This window comes from Papio anubis, chromosome 8, assembly GCF_008728515.1.
Source record: "Papio anubis isolate 15944 chromosome 8, Panubis1.0, whole genome shotgun sequence".
In the NCBI taxonomy this organism is placed as follows: Eukaryota; Metazoa; Chordata; class Mammalia; order Primates; family Cercopithecidae; genus Papio; species Papio anubis.
The window spans coordinates 65,963,539-65,991,360 of record NC_044983.1 but is presented as its reverse complement, the minus strand read 5'-3'; the positions used below and the strand labels follow the sequence as shown (position 1 = coordinate 65,991,360).

Below are 27,822 nucleotides of genomic sequence, written 5' to 3'. Positions count from 1 at the left end.
TTTTAATTTTGTAAATTGGCAATTTATAATTATATACTTATGGGTTACAGAGTGATGTTATATTTTATGAATATTGGCTGGGCATGGTGGCTTATGCCTGTAATCCCAGCACTTTGGGAGGCTGAGGCGGGTGGAGTGCTGGAGCTCAGGGATTCAAGATTAGCCTGGGCAACATGGTGAAACCCTGTCTCTACAAAAAAACAAAAGAAAAAAAACAAAGTGATGTTATATTTTATGAGTATAGTGTGGAATAATTAAATCAAGCTAATTAACATATCCCTCATTTTGAAAACTTTGTTTTTGTGGTGAGAGCATTTGAAATTTAAGAATTTTGATGTGTATAATACACTATTGTTAACTATACTTTCCATGCTGTACAATAGATCTCAAAATACAAAACAATAAAAAGCCCATTGAGCCTTTCCTTTCCAGGGGCCTAGAAGAAAATCCCAAAGTTAATTTGGAACTCAGAAAGTTAATTTAGAATTTGATTTTGGGAAGCTTGTTGAAATTATCAAAGGCTTAAAACACTTGATCAAAATAGGATCACAGGTCACTGTGAAATAGTAGTCATTCATTTAATCAGTGTGATGATAAAAGGATTTCAAAAGGCAAATACTGAAAGTTATATATTTGTAGATAAAACCTTAGTTCTTTAATAGAGATGACTCGCAACACTTAACTAAAGACAACATGAAGCACAGGGAATCATATTGATAAAACACAGAATCCTTGTTTTCTAGACTGGTTACCTAAAAGATAAAAACCTTTCATTATTTTTTATTAAGAGCACTCCTCCAAGAAAACCTTGTTTTAACAGAGTATCAGATTACCTGTTTTGTGTTAGTGTACTTTGATATTAATGCTCAGTTTTTAGAAAAACTTTTAATTTCCTTCCAATTTTAGCCAGTTTGATTACAAGTAAAATTTCTTTTGCAAGTTTCATTTTTCACAAACCTTCTACAGCCTGTTTTTTCTTTTTTTCTTTTTTGAGACAGAGGCTCGCTCTGTTGCCCAGGGTGGAGTGCAGTGGCGCGATCTCTGCTCACTGCAAGCTCCACATCCCGGTTTCACGCCATTCTCCTGCCTTAGCCTCCCGAGTAGCTGGGACTATAGGCGCAAGCCACCACGCCCAGCTATAATTTTTTGTATTATTATTGTTATTATTATTATTATTATTTTTTAGTAGAGACGGGGTTTCACCGTGTTGGCCAGATGGTCTCGATCTCCTGACCTCGTGATAGGCCCGCCTCGGCCTCCCAAAGTGCTGGGATTATAGGCGTGAGCCACCGCGCCCGGCTTCTACAGCCCTTCTTATATCCTATGCTTTTTACTCATATTGGAACAACCAGTCACTCTAGGACAAAAATTAGTCTTTTTCTCTTAATAAAAACATAACTTTCGTGCTCGCTTCGGCAGCACATATACTAAAATTGGAACGATACAGAGAAGAGTAGCATGGCCCCTGCACAAGGATGACACGCAAATTCGTGAAGCGTTCCATATTTTTATTTAAAAAAAAAATTAAAAAATAAAATAAAATAAAAATAAAAACATAACTTTCATGTAAGCCTGACTTACCAAAAAACCACATTCCTATCCTTGCATAGTTTTTTCTCTTATTTCTAGTTTTAATTATCATAGAGTTTTTAACTTAGTGATCTTAATTTATAGAGAAAACTGAGGTAGTAATAAGCAATTTGAGCTGTTTTGTATCTGTATTTTGTAGATGAGCATTGTTTCAAAATTTTTAGAACACGTTTTCTCATAATGCAGTTTTTTTTTAACAGACTCAAATATATAGCTTCCATATAAAAACAAGATGTTGAAATACATATACTTTAAACTTGTATTCATCAATTAATGTTTCAGCATTTTAATTTACATAGAAATGAGGCAGACATTTCACGAATATCTATTACTTTAAGATTCCACATTACTGAAAAGGAATTTTTAAATTTTGAAAAGTTAATTTATAAACATCCTATTCACATTCACCTAATGTATTCATTCTTAATAGTTATATTTGAATTGCTCATGGAAAACAAGGCTACCCATCTTCTTATTTTTTGACAAATCAGACAGTTATCAAAAATATCACAAAAGCAAAGAAATAAAAAACTTAAACTTGGTTTTTCCCTCTCCCTTTTACTTCCACGTCTGACATGTATCAAGCAATTTATTTTCATGTGTATTCGGCAATAAGGTTGGATTTTATAGTTTTAAGATCTTAAATATCTAGGAGATAAGCCTGTTTGACTAGTCAAACTAGGTTTAAAGAAAGTATGCTTGCATTATAATTGGTGCTAGCAATTCTGATTTTTTTTTATTTTAAAAATAATTTTAAAACTAGCTTTATTTACCAAAGATTATCTCAGATCACCTGAAGTAAAAGACATTAGAGTTAGTTTCTGTTTTCTGAGAGAATATTTATTTAAGCATCACTTTTTAAAAGCCAGCTAAATTATTTATTTATTTATTTATTTGAGACAGGGTCTCTGTTGCCTATACTAATGTGCAGTGGTGTCATCATGGCTCACTGTAACCTCCACCTACCAGGCTCAGGTGATCCTCCCACCTCAGCCTCCCAAGTAGCTGGGACCATAGTCCTATACCACCACGCCTGGCAAATTTTTGTATTTTTTGTAGAGTCAGGGTTTCACCATGTTGCTCAGGCTGGTGTCAAACCCCTGGGCTTAAGCAACCTGCCCATCTCAGCCTCCTAAAGCATTGGGATTACAGGTGTTAGCCACCATGCCTGGCCTAAATAGAGCTCTTTATAAATTTCAGAAACATCATCCAAGGTACATAACATACATAATAGACATACACAGATGTACAGATGCCAGTTTCCCAATAATTTCTCTCCCTGTTTCAGATTATCCATCTTTCCTGTTTCATTGCTCTAGTCAGTTGTTAGCTAGGCAACCCTAAATTTGTAAGGCATGAATCTTAAGGTGGAAAGTTTACCTCTCAAAGGCACTGGGGAAAAAATGGAAGTTTTTTTCAAGAAAGAGCTTAGGCCATGTTGTCTTTTGTCAGATGTCAGTGGTATAGAGACTGTGGACTAAAATTTAGGTCTGAATATCTCCAGAGCTCATCTGGGTGGACAGAACATCCACTTCTGCTAAAACTGGATTCAGTGTATTTTCCTATGACTTGGTCTTGAGATTTCTGCCTGGGTAGTGGCTATATACTATAGTCCTGCCCTGATGGGCCTATTGAGATAGCCCATTTTTTTTTTCTTTTGAAACAGGATCTCACTCTGTCACCCAGGCTGGAAGGCAGTGGTGATTACGGCTCACGGCAGCCTTGACCTTCTGGACTCAAATGATCCTCCCACTTCAGCCTCCCGAGTAGCTGGGACTACAGGCAGGTGCCACTATGCCCAGCTGATTTTTTTTATATTTTTTGTAGAGACGGGATTTTCCAGAGTTGCCCAGGCTCACCTCAAACTCCTGGGCTTAAGCGATCTGCCCTCCTCGCCTCTCAAAGTGCTGGGATTACAGGCATGAGCCACCATGCCTGACCAGCCACTTTTTAAGAGCACTGAGCAGGAGGAGAATTAGATCCAGGTGTGTCAGTTCGGGAGCCACAGAGGAGGATTCGAAAGGTATGCTGAGGCCACAAAAAGCCATAGGAATTCACTGCAGAATTTTACACAAAATTTTACACAGAATTTTACACAAAAAGCCATAGGAATTCACTGCAGAATACACAACACAATTTTACATCTGTGTACTCACAGGTGAGCCCAGGAGAACATTGAGAAGCCTTTTCAGAATAACCGCCTGAATGCTAGAAAGGCGTATTTTGGAAACAAATTTTGTTAGGTGGCTTTTCAGTTTAGCTTCTGTTTCTTCACTGGATTATTGAGTTCAAGGTGGAGCACATTAACAAATAGGGCTGATTAAGCATTATAACTGGACTTAGCATGGAAAACTCTGAAAAAGAAGCAAACTGGCTTGACCTGAGTGCCTAACTTTTATAACACTTACCCAATGTTCCTTTGGTTTTGTAGTGGGGTAGTAACTAAGTGAAATGGCTGGCAACTTGAATTTTTTTGTCAACTAGTTTTAACTGTTTCATTTGCCTTTTGTAAAGTGTTTTTAAAGTGGCAATAAACAATTTTTTGAAAACTTAATTTTTTTTTTTTTTTTTTTTTTAAAGAGATAGGGTCTCACTCTGTCACCCAGGCTGGAATACAGTGACATGATCATAGCTCACTGCAGCCTCAAATTCCTGGCCTCAAGCAATCCTCCTGCCTTGGCCTCCCAAAGTGTTTAGATTACAGGTATGAGCCACTGTGTTGGCCTGAAATCTTTTTAGAAGCTTCTGCATACCAATAGATGCCCTTGGGTTGGCCTAAATTAGGACTCCTTATTTTTAAATGGACTTCTTAAAGTGCAATGCTGTTCATCTGAAATGCTCCATGTAATGGCCATTGTAATTCTAAATTATCTTTGTTGTGATTTTGCCATTTTTATCAGTATTTTCTAGCTTCTGGGACCTAACACTTACTCATATAAAAGACAGGTTTATGCAGAACGTGGAGTATAAAGTTCTTTAGAAATTAAGGATCCTATTTTTTATCTTGAATGTTGGATCTCTCAAATCTGAGGTAAAAGCGTAAGAGGGAAATGCCACAGTGTTGGGTTGTGCAATGCTTTCGGTGTGCCTTTTTGTGCAGATACTTCCTGAAGGTGGTGGCACTGCTGTGTTTTGTGGCCAGTTTATCCTCTGAGGACAGTCTTATCTTTTCACATGCGGTTAATCTAACAGCTCTTAAGTGCTTGAACCGGGTCCACCAGTCAAGTTGTGACTTTTGGCACTGGGATCCCCTTGACTAACTAGCCAGTGATTTCCCCCTACCAAAGCACACAAGAAAAAGAAACAAAGACGATAGAATCCAAATTTCTGTGAATTCTGAAAGCTGGAGATCACACCCTCTACAATAATAGCCACTCATTGCAACCACGGTCAATTGCCTTTAAAACTGCAACTCTTGCTAGCCACTGCAGACCCCAGGAGTTCATATGCTCTCTTACAGCACAAACTAACCCTGGGTTCAAAAGTCAAAACTATCCAGGGGCTCCACGCAGAGATCAGAGTCTGAACTGTGAGGAACAGTATGAGGAAGACAGGGGACTTATAAAAGAGATGGGCAGCACCTCTCCTGCATTCCCCACGGGGTCTCAGGCGTCATCAGCAGTGTTTTCCAGGTCCCACTGTTGGGCACCAGAACTATTAAAAGACAAACTTACAAAAAATTTGGTTATAGACTTGATTGGCTTTTATTTTATTTAACATCAGGTTACTTTTTGGTAAGGGTTAAAGCAGAGGGGACTTCCTTATTACACTGGCTCAGGAACACTGTAATCTCCCATTTTCGGAAACAAACTGATCTGTTTTGGCATCTGTCTCCTTCCTTAAAGTTTCAGTTTGATTATGTGGCGTAGCATGAGTAATTCCAGTTTGGTTTGGTCTGTTCTGTTGGGACCTAGTGTAGGAGCTCAGTCCAAAACAATGGCCTCCCATAATTTTTGTTTAACAATACCCAGAAGTGGGATTGCTGGATCTGAATGAGTAATTTCTTGAATGATCTGGAAACAAAACCAGAGTGCTGTTTTAGAGAGTTCTATGGGGATTGAAATGAAGTGTTTGGCATTTGTTTAGGAAGGTGTCTGGCTTCTTGGAGTTGGTTGAGGTACTATCATAGGGGACACCCCAGGAGTTGGTAAAAACATGGTGCCTTTAAAATAGCTCACTGAACACGCTTGAGCCCTCATAAACCAAGTTCAGTCTCCAAATCTAGTAAGACTTTGCTTTCAGCCATATGGTGCTTTGACTCAAGAGGAAACTAGACTCTTAGTGTTCACACAAACAGAGTTTATTTACCGAGAGCAGATTTTGCATCTAGGCCTACCCTCTGTATTGTTTCTGAAGGTGATGCTGCATTCTCCTTACCTTATGCGTTGCGCGGATGACTCTCCCTAGAAAGCATGTACTGCAATACCTCAGCTGTTTCGTCATTAACAGAGGAGGCTCACATTCAAAGCAATGTTCCTTTAGGAATTTTCTTTAGAAGTTCCAGTCATATATTTAACTCAGTTTCTGCTTACCATAATATTATACCCCAGCAGGGCAGTGTTTCATCGGAATCAGATTAGGGCTCAATTCAGTCCTGAGCCCTCCTGATTTCTCTATCTTCGTTCCTCTCTGGAGGGTTTTCAGGGCCGCCAGCTGTGTGGCCTGTTTGAAAGCATTAGGCTGTGGATGAGGCTTGTAGCAGGAATGTGGGTTTGCTATTAGTGTTGCAAAATCACTTCTTAGGTAGAGAATGGTACCTTCCTCCTGCCTCCTGCAGTCTGGTTTTAGATTATTTTTCTTGTGGTTTTGGTTTGTGAGTGTGTCCTCTTGGCTTTCTTTTCCTTTATTCCTTTTCCCTTTGTTTACACAGATAGTGAAGAAAAGAATAAGCAAGATATATTTTTGTATTTGTTTATAGTGTCAAGTTTTATAGGCGACTTCCCCTTTGTCTTGTGTAGTATAAGGTCAGGATAGTTAAAATGTTTGGAATCATTAGATTTAACTTACTTTCCCAATAATGCTTTTATTGTTTTGGTATAGAATATAAGTATTAATAATATGGTTATAATTTAGAAGGTGTGGACATGAAAGAATCTACCCATAATGGCATCATCCATACACAACCACTTATAGTGTTTTAATGTATTTTCTTTTGGGTCTCTAAGAGGTTATTCTGTTTGTTTTGTTTTTTAAGTGCCTTTGCTGGAAATGAAATGTCATAGGTTGGAATTTTACCTCATTTTCTCACTTCTTTCTTTTTCTTAGAGGTGTTGAATGCCCAAAAAGACAGCTGAAAGAGGAAGAAATCAAACATAGAATTATGACTTTTGTATCATCAGTATCATCAACAAGCTAGATGATCAACCCTTTATAATCAGTGTCAAATATCGTACCTGATTTCTGTAAGACGTAGTCAAAAAATGATTGTGAGGCACAATGCATTGCCTTCCTTAGCTCGCCAAAACTTCTTTACCTTCCAGTATTTTATTGAACATGTTGGAGATTTAGGACACTCAAATAAATGAAAAGGCTCAGATATGTAGGAGTGAGTGGTGTCAACCCACATCAGCGTTTATCATTTCAGCCTTCCTGCTAGATAAAATGAATACGTTGAATGAAATGTCTACTAGAAAGCATTGATTGCATAGTACACTTGCGTTTCTGTTGTAGGCCTTAGGAGACATGGTTCAATTCTCAAGTCATTATATAACTGAGAAAGACAACAGTCTTGTTCACACATACAGTAATAAGGTTTTAATATTCAAGAAAAGCATAGCAGTTGCTGAAAAACAATTGTGGAATGCTTAAATATGAATCTTTTTCATTACCCTTTTGTTGTTGTTTGTTGAGACAGAGTCTCACTCTGTCGCCCAGGCTGGAGTGCAGTGGCGCGATCTCAGCTCACTGCAAGCTCCGCCTCCCGGGTTCACACCATTCTCCTGCCTCAGCCTCCCGAGTAGCTGGGACTACAGGTGCCCACCACCACACCCGGCTAATTTTTTAGTATTTTAGTAGAGACAGGGTTTCACCATGTTAGCCAGGATGGTCTCGATCTCCTGACCTCATGATCCTCCCGCCTCGGCCTCCCAAAGTGCTGGGATTACAGGCGTGAGCCACCATGCCTGGCCTTTTTCATTACTTTTTAAATTATATTTTACATTTAGGAAATAAATGCTGCTTGGTTTCATATTTAAAAACCATTTCAAAACCCTCACTTTTCAGTGTTTCAGGGATTTTGTTCTAGTTTAACAATCTGCAGAGTGTAAGTTTCTTGTTATATCCATCATACAGGCTTATTACAACATGGAATTTAGGCATTGGAGGTGGTAGTTTTTTTTTAATGTGACCTTCCAGAATTATGCTGTTTGTTATTGTTTTTGTAAGTGGTTTGTAAGTAGTTTAGACTTTATTCCTTAATCTAGCATTTGGAGTCTAAACTCACTTGCAGAGAGGTCACTTTATATAATTTTACTCCATAGATAGAAATAGGATAATATAGGTTGGTGAAACATATTATAATGCCTTTATAAGTCTTTGTGGCATTCTCTACTTTATTTTAAAATATGACTTACTCATTTATTTGTGGACAAGGCAGTTGCTTTTTTTTTTTTTTTTGAGACGGAGTCTCGCTCTGTTGCTCAGGCTGGAGTGCAGTGGCAGGATCTCCATTCACTGCAAGATCTGCCTCCCGGGTTCACACCTCAGCCCCGAGTAGCTGGGACTATAGGCACCCAACACCATTCCTGGCTAATTCTTTTTTTTTTTTTTTGGTAGAGACGGGGTTTCACCGTAGCCAGGATGGTCTCGATCTCCTGACCTCGTGATCCGCCCGCCTTGGCCTCCCAGAGTGCTGGGATTACAGTCATGAGCTACCGTGCCTGGCCGGCAGTTGCTTTTGAAATTTACTCTCTGTTTATGGCTTGGTTAACAGATCACCTTCTGAATTATAAAATGGATATAATAGGGGACTGTGGGGGAGGTGGGGAGAAACTTGTATAAACATTTTAAGGATTAGGAAGTGACTGACATGTCTAAAATCTTTTAGCCAACACTGAGTACTTCTATTCCTAAAAAATTTTTCGTGTGTATACCTTTAAAGTAAATATATAACTTACTCTGTTGTTAATTCTTCCAGTTTTAAACAGAAATTTGATTTGTGAATTACATAAGCATAACATTTCATATATATGAGGTGAAGGGTGAGGTTTGAGACTAGAGCCCACAATCTCTTATTTTCTCAAAATAACTCTTTTCAACTTCCCGAGTTACCACTGTTACCAGTGACAAGTCATACCTCTTTGCCTGAAGTGGTAAGTTATACCACTTCTAAAATACCATTACTAAAAACAGCTCATTTCTAAGCTGCCCTTACATTTTCAAAAGCATTTGAAGGTATTTTTGGACTTGCTCAACACTATTAGTTAGAAGTAAAAAGAAACTGTGTTTGGTTATTAGGGAACTCATCATTGCCTAGAGGAAGGGTGGGAAATGCCTAATCCCTTTGGGAATAAATAGATACATCTAGTGTTATAAAATCGTGAGCACAAGATAAATTCAGATTAGCTAATTAGCCTTTGCCTCATCATTTGCTATTTTATAAATAGGGCAAAAACCACACTTATATTAATAGTTACTTCCATGTTACAAGTAGGTTAATGGGCTCAGTGATTAAGTAATTTATCTTCCCCTTTACCTGTAAATGTTTGTTCCCAATTTTAGATACAGATCCCTATAATAGTTTAAGATGGATTCAAATGTTATTTCTCTGATGTAATTTCCCCCCAATTACCTGTCTTTGCTAATATGTATTTAAAGTGTACACTTCATCTGAATTGAGGTCTCCCCAGATTTTTCAGTGTCAGTTCTGGGTATATGATTTAGCTACAGAAGGAGACCTTTCAATATGATATAATGTCATTTGTGTCACAAGAATACACTTTAAGATTATGAGAAGATTTTTTACCATAGTTCTCTATTCCAAGTTGCTGTTGATTACGAAGTACAATATTGGGTCAACAGCTTTTCAGGAAATGAAAAAAGGAACACTGTCATGTTAAATGTACAAATTGTAAGATAATTTATCTTTTCAGAAAAGATGAAAATATGTATGTTAGAGAAATAAGGAAAAACTATAATAATTTTGTTTTTTATTTAGGAAATGATCATCTTTTAAAAATGTACAGAAGTATTTTCCAAGATGATTTTGTTCATTGGAACAAAAGTGCTTTAGAATGACCATTGGTATTTTATAAAAAGTCTGAAATATGTATCAGTCAGCAAATTTGTGAAATGCTAGATTAAATTAAAGACCTTATGTGTATTATTGATCTACAAATATTCCAAATCTTATTTCACTACAGACCCCCTTTTTCCCCAAGAAAGATACATTGATTTAGGAAATACTGATAGATGGTAATATTTTGATAATGTGTTAAGCCACTGGGATTTTCTTGTTCCAGGAGTCTTGAAAATAATTTTGAGATTTAGAGGCCTAAAATTGTACTGTTTTAGGGAATTTGAGACTATGACATTGGATTTAAAGAAACAGTATATTCATTTAAAAATAAACACCATTTTTTCCCCTTCCTTGTAGTTCTTGTGGATTTAAAAGTGGCTTGTTTCTGGAAATCTCTTGCGTGAGCACTGAGCTAGAGTCAGAAGATCTAATTTCCACGTTTTTCTCGGCTAAATGACTTTAATCAAACCATGTCACTTGACTCAGCCTCCCTTTTGGCATTTTCCTAATGCACATGAAAATTATAGGCTCAACATACCTCACAGAGTTGTTGTAAAGATAAAATAAGATAAGTAGTCTATCTCTAGACATTTGAAACTTGTAAAGTGTTTAGTGCAAGATTAAGGAAATAATTGTACCTTAATTAAGCAAATGGAAGATGTGAGTGCCTTAAAACCCTGTTTAGACTAATGGCTCTTTATTTGAGGATGGTAGAATTTGTTTAGAACTAAACAGGATTTGGGGACAATTGTGCCACTCCTTTTGTCACTGAGGAAACTGAGGACTAGAAATGTTAAGTGATTGGCCTTGGGTCTCACGGAGATCCAGGAAGATGGACAGGTCTTCTGACGCATGTTCTGATGCCATGCCAGTCTCTAGACCAGTCTAGAAGAGAACAATGAGCTGTCTGTTAAGTAAGACATTCTTCAGTATCTTCTTCCCAGATATTGCAACTTTTTATAATGGAATGTTAGTAGTCTTATTTTAAAGATCTTAATGATGTTCTTGTTCAGTGCACTGTTACGATTTTTATACTGTGTTTTGGATAAAAAATTAATAAGTTGCTTTTTAGCAATGATAATTTTTTTCTTTTTTGCATCACATTTTTAAAAAGAAATTCTGACAAATTACCGTGTAATGTGCTAAAACAAATTATGAGAAAAAAGAAAATACGTTAGTTTATAATTCTGTTATTGTTTCATTGTCATCTGTGCGATATTGACATTTAGAGCACATAGCACTTGTTACCACTTTCCCCCACCCCATTCCTTTAAAAATATTTTCAAGAGAAAATGAAAAGGACAGATGTGTTTCTTTGTGACCTCTTTTGAAAACATCGTTTTTTTCTTTGCCTCAAATATTACTGGGATAAAAAATAGCATTGCTTATTTTTCTTGGCCACACTTAAAAACATAACTGGGAAATAAATGTGTTATCAGTCAACAGATACTTGCTGAGAATCTGTTACAGAGACATTGTGCTAGTTGCTAATGATTTTAAGACATACTATGGTCTTTTGCCTAAGAGACCATAAACATAGTTATTTACGGCTTTGTTCTTTTACAGTGTGATATGAAACATTTTATTTTATTTAAAAATACCATGTAGAATAATTTTCTCTATTTGCGTTCTTTTTGGCATTGTATAAAATTTGAATAGAGAAATGCTACAAATAGAAAGGTGTGAATAATTTTAGAGCCCTGAGGATGATATGAAAGGTTAAATTGTCTATGCTTTAATAAAAGGAGCAGTTAAAAATTATTTTAGTCACTGGAATGGTGAGTGTGTTTGTTTGAATTGTAGCACACCTAGACAGAAATAAATCTTGTTAAAACAACAACTTACTACTGACCTTACTTGCTTTGCCCATTTTAGGTCCTAGGATCTTGACTACAGTAAAATAGAAACGGTCTACTATGCACATTTGTAAGGGTATCTTTAAAAGGTTTTTTAACCTGATACTTTATGAAGAAAAAATAAAAAGAATTCGTTACACATGCCTTGAATTTATGGTCTGAAATCAGAACCCAAACATTTTATTATATACTATAGTTAACTAAAGTGTGTTTAAATACTACAAACGACAAATAACTTTTTGTGGGATTTTGATTCAATCTTCATTTCCTTCTCATAGAGGAACTCAAACTCTCGGTCACTCTATGAGATTGGTGGTGGTGGTGTTTTTTGTTTTTTGTTTTTGTTTTTTTTTTTTTTTTGAGACAGTCTTGCTCTGTCGCTCAGGCTAGAGTGCAGTGGTGTGATCTCGGCTCACTGCAACCTCTGTCTCCTGGGTTCAAGCAATTCTTGTGCTTCAGCCTTCCAAGAAGCTGGGATTACATCTGCCACCATACCCAGCTAATTTTTGTATTTTTAGGAGAGACGGAGTTTTGCCATGTTGGCCTTGCTGGTCTCGAACTCCTGGCCTCAAGCAGTGCTCCCTCCTTGGCCTCCTAAAGTGCTGGATTACAGGTGTGAGCCACAGTACCTGGCCTGTGTTTTGATTTGATCTGAATTGTTAGTTATGTCCATAAAAAGCTAGCTATTTTTTGTTTGGTTTCGTTTTTTGTTGTTGTTGTTTGTTTTCGAGACAGGGTCTTGCTCTGTCTCCATGCTGGAGTGCAATGGCGTGATCACTGCTCACTGCAGCCACAATCTCCTGGGCTCAAACGATCCTCCTGCCTCAGCCTCCTGAGTAGCTGGGACCACAGATGTGCACCACCACACTCAGCTAACTTCTTGTTTATTTTTGGTAGAGATGGTGTCTCACTATGTTGCCCATGCTGGTCTGGAACTCCTAGGTTCAAGCAATCCTCCCATGTCGACCTCGCAAAGTGTTGGAATTACAGGTGTTTGCCTCCGCACTTGGCCAAAGCTAGCAATTTTTGTGGGGGAAAAGAAAAATTAAGTACTGTATATAGAAAAATACCACTATGGTACATAATGTTTTCTTGTAAGTTCCTTGAAAGTAGGACTTTTTTCGTTTTTTTAAACCATTATATTCCCAGAGCTTTTATATATCCCTGTTTACATAAATATATATATATAAATCTTTGTATATAAATCTTTGTTGGGTAAATGAGTGAATGAATTTTTATTTATCCTTAAACATCGTAATCCTTTTTTGTGTTTATTGTCATTCTGGTTTCCAGCTTGTCTGCCTGAGATGTTTCTTTTCTTTCTTTCTTTCTTTTTTTTTTGTTTTTAGAGTCCTTATTACTATTTATGAAAGGTGATTTGTTTTTGTTCTGGTGATCTGTTGTTTAAAACAATTTATTACTAATATAGCTCATAATTCTCTGGGTTAGGAATTTGGACAGGGCACAATAGGGATGGCTTGTCTCTTCTGTATCTGGAGTCTTAGTTGGGAAGACCAGGAACTGTCAGGGGCCATAATAGATGGGCCCTGGCTGGGCATTTAATTCTCTTTTTTCATATGGCTTTTCCACATGGCCAGCTTGGGCTTCTTCATAGTATGGCAGCCTCAAGGCAGTCATACATATGTAGCAGCTCAGAATGCTAAGATCTAGGGTTTCAGGAGTCCCAGGCTGAAGCATCAAGGCTCAGAAGTCTCAGAATACTGCTGCTGCTATATTCTCTTGGTCAAGCCAGTCATTAAGGCAACCTCAGCTTCAGGGGAAGGGCGGTTACACTTCAGTTCTCAATGAGAGGTGTAGCAAAGAGTTTATTGCTGTCTTTAATCTTTCACAGTTTCTGTTCAGAGTTTTTGTTGTTTATGTCTTACTTGTCATTATTATTATTAACACTATTGGGCTGTGGTTTATTCTAGGAGGTCTAGCAAAGTAACTACTTCCAAGTATTTAGATATCAAATGGTAATAGATCCTCTTTTCTGTCCATGCTGTAGTTTGTGGCCTGACTGCCTAGAGTGCTCTTTGTCCTAGATGGGCTAGAAAGAGGGGTGTTAGATTCCTTTTGATAGAAATAAGAATTTCCCGATTGGTAGTTCATGCTACAAATGAATTTCCCCCATGGAATAGAAATTCCCAGAGGAGAATACCTATAACTGTGTATCTATATCTATTTGTATGTGTGTGTATATACATGTTTTATATATATATACACACACACGTTATATATATACACATACACACACACTCACAGATATACACACACACCCCATTTCATGGTAGATAACTTGTAGGCCAGTGGTACCCAGATTATGATTTCATGTTTCTATTTTAAAAAATTTCCCAAATCTAGAAAACTGGCATAGGAGTGCCATAATTTCAATTTTGTCTAGTCATTATATGAAAATGAAAATGACCACTTACTAGCATCACGATTTCAGGAAATAAAAGGAAAATTTAGCTCCATGAAACAGTAAGCTCATGATCTATAATAAAGGCAGATTCTTCACATTTGCTGAAATTTAGCTTTATAGAACAATAAAGCATTACATTTTTTCTTTTAGTTTTAAAAGACTTTGTTCTTTAGCTACAGTTCAGAGACACATTTTGGATACCACTGGTAGGGCCTTTGATTTGTCAGTGAAATTTTTGATAAACAAAACCTGTACATGAATGATTCTTAAAATCTACATTTTATGGTCATATTTATTATGTAAATAATTGGGAATGTTAACTTGGTTAATGGCTCCTATGAAAAGCACCAGTTTAGTATGTTGCTAGATTCCTTTTCAATACAGAAGATTTTAGTTTAAGACCTATAAAACAAAATTAGATTTACTAACTAAATATAAACAAAACTACCAAATCGATAAGATTTAAATTAGCACTACCATGCAAGGGTGTTTGGCTGTAACAAAATTGCTGTGTATAATCTGCTGAGCTCAGGTTACATTGAGTTCAGCATGTACTGCTAGTAGCTGTGTGAAGATGTTTCAAATCCCCCACATGATTTTTCTTTGCTGAATTCATAGAAAACTTTCTGTCTCAAGATTTGACTTCAAAGAAATTAAAATACTCATCTTAACACAAATGTAAGCACAAATGGAAAATTAAACAGCAATTTCAGATTTTCATCAAAATGAAAGCATGAAATTAGAAAATTTCATGGATGTTTTATGGATATTTATATACATTCTTGGTCTCTGGGACCCCCAGTTTGAAGAAAAATTTAGCCACAATAGATTGTTTTCCTAGCTGTCTCCCACCTTAGGTTTCAGAATTGTCTTCTTTTCTTTTTTAATGAAATTCCTTGTGTAAAGTAAAGTTCTCATTTTGTCACAGCCTTAAAATTTCTTTTCTTCACTGTCTTTTATCCTGCAATATTGTATTATTTCTTCCGTTTTCTTTGCTTATGTAGGTACAACAGCCAATAACTGAATAATCTTGTTAGTGAAACCTTTTTGGGTAACTCATTGTTAAGTTGGTGCTTGTGACTGTGTAAGGCTGGCTGTTAGAAAGTATCTTCTTGATATCAAATCCTTTTCTTTGAGGGAATAAGGAGTTGGGTAGAGCAAGAATTGCAGAGAAGGGAGCCTGGCAGAGGAAGCGGTGATAGCAGCAACCTGGGAGAGCAGAGGCCTTGAATTCAGAATGACCTGGATTCAGTTGGTATTTCTTCCTCTTGCTTTAACTTGAGTAAATTGCTTAACTTCTTTTTTAGTTTCCTCATCTGCAAAATGGATTTTTAAGAGACGAGGTCTTGCTCTGTCACCCAGGCTGGAGTGTGATGGCACAAACATAGCTCACTGCAGCCTCAACCTCCCAGGCTCAAGTAATCCTCCAGCCTCAGCCCCTCAAGTAGCTGGGACTGCAGGCACGCACCACCACACCTGGCTAATTTTTGTATTTTTTGTAGAGACGGTGTTTCGCCTTGTTTCACAGGCTGGTCTCAAATTCCTGAGCCCAGTAATCCTCCTGCCTCAGCCTCCCGAAGTGCTGGGATTACAGACATAAGCCACTGTGCCCGACCAGCATGTAAAATTTATAGCAGGGGAACTGACATCTATTTCATAACAAAAGGTAGCTCCTGTTGTTCTGTATGCTTAGGGTATTGGAATGCTCATCTCGAGATCTATCCCGTTTTATTTATGTTTTGTACGTTAGATATGTTTTCAATAAATTCTGGCTTCACAACTAAGTCAGAAGACCCTTTCACACCATTTTGTGTACATAGTGCCCTTCCATGACGTGGAGGTTGAATAGCAATTGGTTAAGATAGGATAGTGAAGCCCAAGTTTTAATGATATATTTGTTCCTGGGTTCATAGAAACTCCGTTAGTCATGATGACTGGGAGAAGTCCTGTCATCAGTAAAAGTACTAATCTCTTTGAGCCTTAGATTTCCATCTGTGAAACTCAGTAGTTGAAACTTGATTTCTAAGTTTGCGCTAGATCTCAATTTTTTCCCAAAATGGTAGTGTTGCTATAGGATCCAGTTTTCTCCAGTAAATGTTTTTGTTAGAACCCAGGCACCTAGTAAAATGAAAAATCCCGTTTTTAGTTTTTTAGGAAGATGACAAACTCTATAGTCCCACACAGTAGGGGCACATTTCTTATGCAATCTGTTTTCTGATAACATTTCTTCTGAGTGACATTTGGATCCATGGAGGTGGGGGGGGGGTGACTCAGTAAAATACAGAAAGTTGATTAAAATGTGGCTAGGGCCGGGCACGGTGGCTCAAACCTGTAATCCCAGCACTTTGGGAGGCCGAGACAGGTGGATCACGAGGTCAGGAGATCGAGACCATCCTGGCTAACACAGTGAAACCCCGTCTCTACTAAAAAATACAAAAAAAAAACTAGCCGGGCGAGGTGGCGGGTGCCTGTAGTCTCAGCTACTCGGGAGGCTGAGGCAGGAGAATGGCATGGACCCGAGAGGAGGAGCTTGCAGTGAGCTGAGATCCGGCCACTGCACTCCAGCCTGGGTGACAGAGCAAGACTCCGTCTCAAAAAACAAACAAACACAAACAAACAAAATGTGGCTAGGTACTAACTGCTCCACAGGTAAGTTCTTCACTGTCCTGCACAGTGAGATGCAAAGCTTTTCTCTTAGTCTGGTGCTAGCTTTTGGAATACTACATTCTTTCTACAACTCTGTAAAATATTGACATACTTAATCACATAATACATAATTATAATCTGAGTCAGAAAATAAACTTATTTTTGTTTCATTAAAACATTATGGCTATGAATACCTGTTATACACACTTGTGAGCTGTTTTCAACTGTTTTTATTTTTAAAATACTGTTCATTTGGTGCTTGCTATCCCTTGTTTTGGTGGGTTGGTGCTGCCTAGCAGGCAGGCAGAGCAGTAAAAATACAGGTTCTGTCCTCAGGCAGTCCCAGGTTTGACATCCAGGTCCGTTGTAAGTTTTTCAACTTTAGATAAATTGTGTTACCTTACTGTCTTCCTTTTTAAGGAGACACCTCCTCTCCTGCCCTCCTACATGCTTTGTGTGCATTTTAAAAAATTAATGTTCTCTTTATTGTGTTGAAATAATGATTTTATCTTAATGCGGTCATGTTCTGTTGATAGATTTGACCTCTCTGTAGGAGGTGGGAATTGACAGTAACCATCATTTGGGGAAGGGTGCCTTTGGTGGCAAGTTTGTGCTGGTTCTTCTGAGGCTGTCTTTGAGGGTACTTCAGGTATAGGGGGTTAAAGACTGCCCCTGCACTTTGTAGATATATGTATATAATGTTAATGTTGGCTGGGCATGGTGGGTCATGCCTGTAAAACCAGCACTTTGGGAGGCCTAGGTGGGAAGATCACTTGAGGCCAGGAGTTCCAAGTCCAGCTTAAGCAACATAGCAAAACCCTGTCTCTGCAAAAAAAAAAAAAAAAAAGTATGAATAAATAGATATGAAAATCAGCCAGGTGTGGTGGTGCATGCCTATAGTCCTAGCTACTCAGGAGGCCGAGGTGGGTAGATCAACTGAGCCCAGGAGGTCGAGGCTGCAGTGAGCTGTAATTGTGCCACAGCACTCCAGCCTGAGCAACAGAGCAAAACCCTGTCTCAAAAAAAAAAAAAAAAAAAGCTAGTTACTTCTGGTTCACTTTCTTTTCTTACCCCGTGGTCTTAAAATATTGTGCACGTAGTCACCAGGTGCAGTTGCTCACATCTGTAATTCCAGCACTTTGAGAGGCCAAGGCGGGTGGATCACGAGCTCAGGAGTTCAAGAACAGCCTGGCCAAGATGATGAAATCCCATCTCTACTTAAAAAAAAACAAAAAACAAAAAAAAAACACCAACAAAAAAATTAGCCAGGCGTGGTGGCGGGCGCCTGTAATCCCAGCCACTCAGAAGGCTGAAGCAGAGAATTGCTTGAACCTGGGAGGCGGAGGTAGCAGTGAGCTGAAGTCATGTCACTGCACTCCAGCCTGGGTGACAGTGCGAGACTCGTCTTTAAAAAAAAAAATAAAATTATGCATATAGTCATGCATCACCTAAATGCATTCTGAGTATTGCATAATTAGGCAAGAGTATACTCACACAAACCTAGATGGTCTAGCCTGCTACATATCTAGGCTATCTGATGAAACCCATTGTTTCTAGGCTACAAACCTGTGTAGCATGTTACTATACTGAATACCGTGGGCAGTTGTAACACAATGGGAAATATTTGTGTATGTAAACATGTCTAAATATAAAGAAGGTGCAGTAAAAATATGATATAATATTACAGGACCACCATGGGATATGCAGTGTGTCATTGACAAATGTTGTTATGTATTGCATGACTGTATATTATACAGAGTCTTGAAGTGTTTTATAGGCTCGTCTGTATTGTACCCAAGGGATATAAAAGGAAGGATTCTAGGCTCAGTTGTGTCAGAGTGGTCATTGCAACAGTAATTAGGGGAAACAAGCTAAGGAGAAGATGAATTTCTGAGGGGAGTTTATAATCTAAAAATTATCCACACTATTGGCAGAAAAACAATAAAAATTCTACTTATGGTGTATTGGGGCCTTTTTATTTGAGGTGGGAGTGGATCGGTTGTTAGGGTGGCATGCTCTTGTCTTGGTGGGGAACTATCCCTGAGCCTTTTACCTCTGTTTAAGAAAGATTAATTTCTGCCCAAGAACTTACCTTTTTTTCCCCCTGTAATTCTGTTAAAGACTATTGTCAGTTTTTTGGCAAAGCACCCTAATAAAAGCCCTAGGACTTCTGCAGTTGTTTAAAAATTAGTAGTCCAGCAGCAGGTTATTGTCTTACCCAAAGATGGATGCAACCTCATCCTTGCCCTCAAACAGCTCACCGTCTAGAGGAGAAGATAAGTTTTAGTATAAGGTAATGACAGCAATCATTTGTACATGCTGTATCCAAGTCCTTATTTCCTTTTCACATGTCAACACTTCAGCCTTCTCTAGATTGATTTATATCTTTATCTCTCCATTGAAACTATCCTTATAAAGGACACCAGTAATTTCTGGTTGCCACATCAAGTAGAAATCTTAATTCCCAGTGTCATTGAACAATGTTGACCACCCTCTCCTTGGAATTATCTCCTCTGGAATTTTATAATACTTGTCTTTGCTGGTCTTCCTCTTGTATTTTAGGTAATTTCTTCTCATTTTCCTTGGTCAATTCCTTTTCTACATAGTTTTTACCTGTAGAAATTCCTCAAGACTTAGTTCCAGTCTGCCACCCTCCTTTCTTTATATTTTCTGCCAAAGAAATCTTAACCATTCTTTCAACTACAGATATAAGATTAATTGGTTTTTTAGGTCTATCTCTGGGCAAGAATACTAGTCTTTAGAGAATTGCTGTTTTTTTAATAGTTTTATTGCCTCTGACCATGGTAGGCAAGAGACAAGATGGAAAGGAATGGGCATAATGAGATCCATGAGTGTGATGGATATATTATTTTTCACTGTGTCATACATGTAAATTGTGGATGTGTATGTAACTGTAGCTTAAGAATTTTTAAACTGATATATTTTTTCTATATATCTGTTATAATTATGGCCTATGAAGTTTTTTACATTTAGTAAGGATGAAAATTTATTCAATTGTATATCTAAATCTCTACTTGTTTAACTTATGACTAATTGTACTTTCTGAAGCTTTTTATTAAACTGAGTTAAAATAACAAAAGAACATCTTATGACTGACTTTCAGTTAACTTTAAGCACTGGTTTTATTAACCTAAAAATTTCTCTGTATTAATTTGTATACCTTAATAGACAAAATGAATAGTTGGAAAGAATAATTAGGAGGTTAGTTAATGTTTACCCATAAGTTATCAGGGCTAAATGTTATTTTAAGGGAGTTTTGCCGTGATACTGTTGACCTTACAGAGGACTTTGGAAAAATGAAAATTACCTTTAAACATTTCATTAGTTAAGAGTTATTGTCTGCAGTGGAGGTATAGTCTTTTAAACAGAGAAAGAAATCATGAGCTTGTCTGCAGTATATATAGAAGTTAATCAGTTCATTTATAAATTATTCTTCTGAGGTCTAGATGCTTATTTTTAGCACCATCAAACTTATTGGGGAACAATTTTACTTTGCATGTCTAGTCCTCATTCTTTATATTATTAAGTCTTCTGCGTGAAACTTTGGAATTTTACTATTTTATTAAAATTCATATGAAGGCTATATATTAGGACATGTTTGCATCACAAATATATGTAATATATTTGTATAATAACAATATCATGTTCAATAATCTGAAATAGTTTTCAAAGGTAAGTCTTGAAAGTATGACTGTTTCTTCTTGGGGTTATATGCTATGAAACGTGACTTAAAGGTGTTTTTTATGTTTGAGAGTTTGTGCTTTTAAGCAAAAGGGGAAAAAAAATTTTGTATTAATCATATGGGTGTACACTATGGGTATATATTCACATGTGCTTGACTGGAACTGTTGAAAAATCTTAAGTAATTTGAGCAGTCCTTCCTTAGCTTTTTCTTCTGTTCCCCGTGCATTCTCTTTTTTCCTGCCAATCTGTCTGGCTGGCTTGATTAGGGTGGTGCTGGCTGTCCCGAAACATGAAGTGTGATAGTTGTCGGGCTGCCCTTTTGTTTAGTCATCTCTTTACAACAGCCTATTCCATGTTTTCAGTTGTCCATAAAAAAGACTTGGTTGTGTTGGATTGACAAACATACCTTTCTTTTCTTTTCTTTTTTTTTTTTTGAGAAAGGGCTCACTCTGTCACCTAGGCTGGAATGCAGTGGCGCGATCACGACTCACTGCAGCCTTGACATCCATAGCCTCAGGTGATCTTCCCATCCCAGCCTCATGAGTATCTGAGACTATAGCTGTGCGCCACCATGCCCAGCTAGTTTTTTTGTATTTTTTGGAGATAGGGTTTCACCTTGTTGCCCCAGGCTGAATTCGAACTCCTGGACTCAAGTGGTATGCCTGCCCAAGCCTCCCAAAGGGTTGGAAATACAGGCGTGAGCCACCATGCCCTGCGACAGACATATCTTTATTTACATACTAGCTCTATTATCCTTTGATTGTTAGCAACTTTGAGAAAATTGTCAGGCCTGCATTTGGGCTGAGAAAATAATAATGCCAAGATTTATTAACAGTGTCTGCCAAAGGTGCAGGATGTAGGGAATACCCTTTGCTGGTCTTGTTAGTACTATACCAGAAACCTCAAGAAGGCAGTTTTCAGGTTGGTTACATTTCTGCCATTTGCTTTTTCAAATAAAGTTGGCAAAAATAGCATTATCAAAACAGTGACCTTCTGTAACAGCCTAGTGGGTAAGATCGTGTATAAACTCCAGAGTCAGACTCTTGTGGGTTAGAACCCAAACTTTTACTAGTGCATCAGCTCTCTGGCTTTAGACAGAGTTCTTTACTCTCCAGTTAGGTTTCTGTATCTATAACGTGGACATGATAGTAGCAGGGCCTACCCTCATAGGATTGTGATGAAGATTAAATTAGGTAACACACATAAAGTTCTCCACTCAGTGCTCTCACAGAATAAGCATTCAATAAATGCTATTCATGCTATTGTTACATTGTTGTTAAGCCAAAAAAAATATGGCACATCTCTTATTATAGTAGTTATAAATTAAAATGTTCTTTTAGCCAGTATTACAGCTGTCATTTCATTTTCTTCCCAGTTTACATTGCTTCCTCTGGGTCTGTTTCTACCCATTCATTTAAAAAATAAATAAAATGAAATATTGAGCATATCTTCTCCAGTTCTCCCCCACGCCCTACTATCAACCTACACGGCTCTAATGCTGCCAGCTGTCTTTTTATGTGTGGTGTAGATTCAGTTCTGACTTCATTTTTTGACTCAGACTAGTGAGGTGTTACTCCACCTGCTAGTTGATGCTCTACTTGGCAGGTGTTCACACCACCATATGCAGCTAGAACTACCTTTACCCTTAGATCTCCTACTCACATGGAAACTGTAGCTATCACACAAGAAAGAGCAAGGATACACTGGTGCATTTGTGAAAAATCACTAAAATATTTTTTAACATTAAATTTCTTTTTGCTTTTTAAAAATTGAGGTATAATTTGCAGACCATAAAATGCACCCATTTTAAGTGTACTAAAGCAGGAGTTTCAGTACATTTTTACAGTCATATATATCTTGTGTCTGTTATTCATCTTTCTTTAGGACACAGTTCAGTTTTAGAACAATTTTATCACCCCACAGAGTTATCTTGTGTCCATTTTTAGTCAGTTTCCATTTCCATATCCTGACACTGGAAACTGTCAACCTGCTTTCTGTCTTTATGGCTTTACTTTTTCTAGAAATTTCAAATAAATGGAATCATACAATATAGTAGATGTTGTATTTGTGTTAGTCTTCTTTCATTTAGCATAATGTTTTTGAGGTTCATTTGTGTTGTTCACATATTGATAATTCATTCCCCTTTATTGAGTGGTATTCCATTGTATGGATGTACAGCATTTAAGAAAATCCCTTGATAAATATTTGTATTCTTTCCAATTTTTGGCTATTGTGGACAATAACTGCTGTGAACATTTCCATTCAGCTCTTTGTATGGACATCTCTTCCCCAAGAGAAATGAAAACATCAGGGATAAAATTGCATTGTGTAGTGAGAAACTTCCAAACTTTGTTCCCAAATGGCTGTACTATTTCATTTTCTCCCAGCAGTGGATTTAAAGGGGTTCTGATTTCTTCATATCCTTGTCAACACTTTGGATAATTTTACTGGTTGTGTAGAATATTTCATTGTGGTTTCAATTTCCATTTTCCTAATAACTAATGATGTTGAGTATTTTTTCATGTACTTTTCCTTATTGTATGTCTCATGGTTAGTTACAAAATATTTTGCCCATTTAAAAATAATTGAATTATTTGTCCTATTATTAAGTTCTAAAAGATCTTTATATATTCTAGATACATGCCTTTTATCAAATAATGTAACTCCTTATGGTAATATATTCTAGGTATGTGTCCTTTATCAGATAATTATTTTGCAGATATCCCCCAAATTACCCCTACTCCTTCCCTTGAAACACATTCTTAGAGGGGCTTTGTGAAAACTCTCAGGACAGACCAGTAACAAGATGCTTCTTTATAACAGAGCTTTTATTACCTGCATTTTTGCTTTAAATGACAACTAGTTTCTCTTAGTAACTTACAAAATAGTTTGTAATTCGGTTTTTATGGAAGTATTTTATTCCTTTTGTTTGAAATGTTACACCAAGGTATCTGGATGTTTGGAAATTTTAGTATCTTTGTATCTCCTAAACATCTTTCTTTTTTTTTCTTTTTCTTTTTTTTTTTTTGAGATGGAGTCTCGCTCTGTCGCCCAGGGTGGAGTGCAGTGGCGCAATCTTGGCTCACTACAAGCTCCACCTCCCGGGTTCACGCCATTCTCCTGCCTCAGCCTCCCGAGTAGCTGGGACTACAGGCGCCCGCCACCACGCCTGGCTAATTTTTTAGTATTTTAGTAGAGACAGAGTTTCACCGTGTTAGCCAGGATGGTCTCGATCTCCTGACCTCATGATCCTCCCACCTCAGCCTCCCAAAGTGCTGGGATTACACGTGTGAGCCACTGCGCCTGGCCAACATCTTTCTTTAGCATGGGTGCATTGACACTTTTGCATCATGTTATAGTAGCTTATTAATAAAAGTTTACTGAATAGTATAGAGCCAACAGTAATCATTTAATCTCATTCCTACTAATATCACAAGTTTCAGCTCATGATTGTTGCATAATATGATGTCCTTGAGCAAATTAGTTGTTGGTATAGAATTATAATGGGCTTAAGTAGGCCAGCATAATGAATGCATTTATCCCAATAGTGCTAGAAAGAATTGATGACTCCTATTACATAAGTTTATTGCACACTATTCACTGACTGCCACATGAGTAGAATCCATTCAGTTTATTTACTGTGATAACTTCTTATTTGCATATAGATTCTTTTTGTTTGTTTTTCATGAAGTATCTCTGACTAATACACTAGCTGCATTTCATTATACATGATGAGCTCAAGACTGGCCAGGTCTTGGTAAAAATCAAAATGCCATCTTTTTCTGTTTCTCTGCCCTGTAGACCTCTTAGATTATGAAATCAGATGTTTCTAGTGTCCAAGAAAAATAGTAATTTTAATATTAAATTGATGTTAACTTGTTTGTGCTATTGCATTCTATTTACTGTTTTAATGAGTAAAGGGCTCTTAAAGGAATTAGTAGTGCTTTAAGTTTTGATAATCCGAATTGTAAATTCTTACTGATGGATGTCATCTGAAGGAAGAAAAATCTAGTAGCTTAGTTGTAAAAACATTCCTTGGAGCTGATTAAATCTAGTAGTGTTTAATGTTTTTTAAAAATTATTCTTAAAAAGAGATATTTTCAGTATCATTACCAGTAGCAATCAAGCCACTTGTCTTGAGTCCATAAAATATACAAAAGCGGTAAATATTAATATACATAAAATGCCTTAAGCACATATCCTTGTTTTCATATTCCTCATTTTGTTTCTTGGGAACAAGCTTAATTAGTGCAGTGGAAGAATCAGACGAAAAGCTGCAGGCTCGTTTACAGTGAAGCACTTTGTTCGCAAAGACACAGACTCTGAAGAAACTTTGCAAACAGTTGCCCTCATTATTGAAAATATTCAGTTCTTCCTTTTCTTTTTCTCTTTTCTCTTGCAAATTATCTTGGTTATTATAACATGATTTTTACTGCCAAAAAGGCTTTCCTTGGCTGGGCATGGTGGTTCACACCTGTAATCCTGGCATTTTGAGAGGCCAAGGCAGGAAGGTCACTTGAGACTGGGAGTTCGAGACCAGCCCAGGCAACTTAGCAAGACCCTACCACTACAAAAAATAAAAATTTAGCTGGGTGTGGTGGCATATGCCTGTAGTCCTAGCTACTTGGGAGGTCGGGGCGGGAGGATCACTTGATCCCAGGAGTTTGAGGTTGCAGTGAGCTGTGATAGTGCCACTGCATTCCAGCCTGGGTGACAGAACAAAACTTTTGTCTCTGAAGGAGGAAAAAAAGATATTTCTTGAGATAACAAATTATTTAGTCATTCAGGCCTTTTGGTTCCATATAGGTAAACTGTAAATCATGGTAAATTAAGATTAATATGTGAACTTTATTTATTTATTCAGCACACATTTTCTGCCTGTTACAGTGTGCTGGGCATGGCCCTAGGAATGCAGCGTGGGAGTAGGTCACTAGGGCCTCCTGCTTTTACTCAGCTTTTTGTCTCATAGGGAAGGCTGGTGGTTAGACAAGCAGTTAAAGAATAAGGCTGGCAACTGAGAAGTTGTAGGCACTTTACAATGAAATGTAGCCTTATATATTTTACATTATCTTGTACAAATAAAAGTAATGCAGCAAGTCTACTTCTTGATTTACCATGCAATTTAATAAGAGATGTTATTAATGAATATTACTTGTATATTGATGGCAATTAACAAGTATTACTTGAAAATCAGTTATAAAAATCACATCTGCTCTAAGGAATCCAACAGGATTCTGCAGATTTTATTCATGTTTATTTGTTTGTTTATATTACAGATTTCTCTTGGATTTGGCTACACACTTATAGATCTTCTGCACTGTTTACAGGCACAGGTGAGTTAACGTTGAATTCTTCATATTGGATATTTTGATATTTAATTAAAATATTTTTAAATTCTATATGTAGTTTAGAAAAGTAATATGTAAATAAGATGATTATAAATAAAAACAATAAACTGTATGTTTGTCTGTATTTCATTTTTATTGTGAAAGTTCCTTACAAATGTATTGGAAATAACATTTAAAGGTAAAATGCTCATATCTGTTTATCAGTGGTTACTATATCTATTTGGGATGAGTTTACATTATACCTATTGAATGAGTTGATTACAATTTATTCTAATTTCATAGCTTGACATAATGTTTATATTTATTTTTATGTGTAAAAATTTGAGTGGTAGTATTTCTCATTTCTTAGCAAACTAGCATAGAAGAGGAGAAAAGGAAAGTTACTACAGATTTTAGCAGCAAATCTCACTTACAGGGGTAGATATTATAAAATGCAATGAGCCGAACTTTCTTGTCCAACCTGTGTAAAATAGCTTCTCAAGCACTCCATATCACACAGCTGTAATTGATTTTTATCATAATATTTATGATCATGTGATATATTTTTATTTATTCTTTACAACTTTCCCTACTAGCTTTGTGAACATCAGGACCATTTCTATCTTGTTCAAAACGGCATCCCTAACCCTTAGGATGGTGCCTGGTATACAGTAAAGACTAAATAAACATTTGTTAAAGTAATTATTGGGTAATAAACATTAAGAATATATTCATATTCAAAGACATTGAACTTTGTAAATACAAATAGAAATAGTTTCTTAAGCTTATTTCGTTTTTTCTTTTTGAGATGGAATCTCGCTCTTTCACCCAGGCTGGAGTGCAGTGGTGCAATCTTGGCTCACTGCAACCTCCGCCTCGTGGGTTCAAGCGATTCTCCTGCCTCAGTCTCATGAGTAGCTGGGATTACAGGTGCCCACCACTATGCACCACTAATTGTTTTTGTATTTTTAATAGAGACGGGGTTTCACCATGTTGACCAGGCTGGTCTTGAGCACCTGACCTCAAGTGATCTGCCTGCCTCAGCCTCCCAAAGTGCTTGGATTATAGGCGTGAGCCACCACACCCAGACTCTTAAGCTTATTTCTAGATATGACATTAATTTATACCGTGAACTTAAGGTATATAGCTCTTATATGTTATGAAAAATTAGCTGTATTAGATACTTTATATATCCAAATATGCTTAATCAGGGTAGAATTAAGAAGATAACTCTTCCAATTCCACATTTATTTTGTCACTGTCCCAGAAGGTACTTACAGTCAAGTAAAGAACAAACCCGAAGGAAGCGTGGCAGCTTCTTGTCTCCATACTGGATCATATTAACATATTAGATGTGTTCTGTGGTATATTTATAGAGAGCAAAGTAGATTTGAAAGTTGTCCAGTTTATAGCTCTGCAAACCAAATAAATTAATATTTTCCCACTACCTGCCACTCAATACAAAATGTAACTTACTTCGTTTTTTGTTTCTAGATTGGGGAAATGTTTTGGTCGTTTTCCTGCCCTATATATTGATGTGTTTGAACTCATTATCAAAGGTAGTGGTAGGCATAATTTTATAAGTGGACTACTTAATTCATTTCCTTGTGCCATGACAGTTTTCTTTGTGTTTCAATATGTCAGTTGTTATTGGGTTCTTGTCTCGTTTTGTTTTTTTGTTCTTTCTTACCTTTTTCAGACATTTGCCTCTCCTGCCATCACAATTTTTCATTTATAGAAGGAATTAAGTCCGACCTTTAAGAACTATTGAAAGTAAAATTTTAGGAACTATACAGCTGTTTCTGATTCACATCTATTTTACAAGTGCAATTTGCAGAGATTCCACTGATAATACTAGTAACAACTATTATTTATCGCTCTTTTACTGTATGCTAGGCATTATGTAAGTGCCTTTTGGTTGTCTTCAAAATAACAGATAAGAAAGTTGAAGCTCAGAGAGGTTAAATGACTTTTCCAAGGTCATATCAAGTTGGAGGCAGTTTGCCACTCCAAAGACCTTGACCTTAACCACTGAGC

The 27,822-nt window shown here is 37.0% G+C and overlaps 1 protein-coding gene and 1 non-coding gene across 14 annotated transcripts in view; both read left to right on the top strand.

The window, feature by feature from the left end:
- The window catches only part of NCOA2 (nuclear receptor coactivator 2), a 296,372-nt gene that overhangs the window by 85,558 nt on the left and 182,992 nt on the right, over positions 1 to 27,822 (top strand). For 12 of the 13 annotated variants that reach the window (XM_003902848.5, XM_009213185.3, XM_017962086.3 and 9 more), the window contains exon 2: positions 25,735 to 25,791. The gene's annotated coding sequence lies outside the window, so the exon portion shown is untranslated. Of the gene's footprint in view, positions 1 to 25,734; positions 25,792 to 27,279; positions 27,345 to 27,822 lie in introns of all 13 variants that reach the window. The other variant, XM_009213178.4, reaches the window with a different exon arrangement.
- Positions 1,404 to 1,510, top strand: LOC116268804. Its single transcript, XR_004175954.1, has one exon. It is a non-coding gene; the product is annotated as a U6 spliceosomal RNA (small nuclear RNA).